General features: G+C 42.7%; 1 protein-coding gene across 1 annotated transcript in view; it reads right to left on the reverse strand.

Moving 5' to 3' along the window:
* The window catches only part of CACNA2D3 (calcium voltage-gated channel auxiliary subunit alpha2delta 3), a 931,343-nt gene that overhangs the window by 178,806 nt on the left and 750,697 nt on the right, over positions 1-1,840 (reverse strand). The window lies entirely within an intron of this gene.

Below are 1,840 nucleotides of genomic sequence, written 5' to 3' on the forward strand. Positions count from 1 at the left end.
CGGAGACGATGGAATCCAGAGGCTCGAGTGCCTCACACTTCCGCTTTCTGTTTCCTCTCCCCAGCGTGGCGGTCCCTTGTGCACCTGCAGGTGGACTCCCAGATGAGGATACCAGAAATCGGTCCTCCGTGGTTCTCAGCAGCCCCAGCTCGGCCCCTCCTTGGGGCCCTGATTGCGGCTGGTTGTAAGGCAGGAAAAGGATGCCGTTGAGTGAGTGGCGCCTGGGTCCCTTAGTTTGCAATTGCTTCCACTTTAAGAATTGCTTTCACTTTAAAGGATGATATCTGTCCCTATCCAGAGGGACTCTTGGTAGAGCTCCGTGGCCAAGGCATAAGGGGACTGTCATGATTTCAGGGAGGTAACCTGGAGGTCTCCGAGCACCGGTAGAGGAGGGTGATCATTAGTACAAGTGGCAGGACAGTCCTCCCCTTGCCTGGGGGCAACAAACATGACAGAGCTTTGTTGAAAAGCCAAAATTGGAAACAATTGAACTCATCATCAAAAAGACCATGGATAAACTGAGATATAGTTATCTAATGGAATTCTATTTATTTATTTATTTTTAAAAATTGCTTTATTTTATTTTATTTATTTTTTTGTCAGAGGGCATGCATGCTCACAGGAGGGCTACAGAAAAAAAAAGAGAGAAAGAGGCAAAGTGAGAAAGCACTCCCTGGGGGATGGCCACACCACAATCTCTTCTCCTCCATTCTCCTCTTGGGATTTTCAACACATAGGCACACCTGCCCATCATGTTTTTCAGGCTGCTGGGTCCAGGACTAGAACCATGCAGTCGGTCATGTGGGATTCAGCTGTCTTAACCTCCATGCTATCTGCTGGCCACCTAGTGGAATTCTACACAGTAATCAAAGCAAATGCATTAGAGGTAAACATTTGTAAATTCAAAAACATAATGAATAAAAATACAAGTAAGTTATGTGTACATAGAATTATATACACATATGTATTATGATATTACATATAGTCATTCATGTAAGTTTATACATTACTATATATAAAATTTAGTATATAAAATAATGAAAATCGTGCTATTATTTATTATTTACCTACATAAGCAGTAGTGGTATAAGACATGTGAGAATGATGAACAGGATGGCCATACTCCTTGGGAGGAAAATAGAACCTTGCAGGAATACTCAACATTATCTGTAACATTTCATTCGTTAAAAAAAAAAAAATACCTAAAGCAAATATGGCAAAATATTACAATTTCATAAGGCTGGATGGTGACTGTAAATGCATTTTCCATAGAAGCACTAGACTTTTTTAAATAGGTCATTAGAAAAGTGAAAGATGAGCCAGCCTTGTAGTCCAGTGTTTAAGGGATTTGCAACACACATGGCTGATCACAGTTCAAATCGCAGCCCAGGCAACTTGATTAAAAATAAATGCACTGGACACATGTGTAAGTATGCCTCAAAGCCCAATAGGATGGAGAAATGGAGAAGAAGAGGTTATGGCATGACCACAACCTATTGAAGAGTGCTTGCTTTCTTTCTCTCTCTCTCTCTATCACACACACTGTCTGGCAATTACAAAAAGAAGGAGCCAGACGGTGGTGCAGCAGTAAAACATGACATTCTTCATGGCAGAGTCACATGAGAAGGTTCTCGCTGTCCAGAGGCCTCCCTGAGGATACTGGGCATGTGCGTGTTCGAGATCTGGGGCTGGCTGAAGCTGGGGGCAGAACATGCTGTCAGCAACATACTGGGGGTGCTGCCTCTCTGTCTCTCTCACTCACGGAAGAAGTAAATAAATCTTTAAGAAAATTAAGAAAAGGAAAACTTGGGCTACTTCGATGTCCTTCTGGTCCTTTCCC

The sequence above is a fragment of the Tupaia chinensis genome, unplaced genomic scaffold (assembly GCF_000334495.1).
Source record: "Tupaia chinensis unplaced genomic scaffold, TupChi_1.0 Scaffold000091_1, whole genome shotgun sequence".
In the NCBI taxonomy this organism is placed as follows: domain Eukaryota; kingdom Metazoa; phylum Chordata; class Mammalia; order Scandentia; family Tupaiidae; genus Tupaia; species Tupaia belangeri.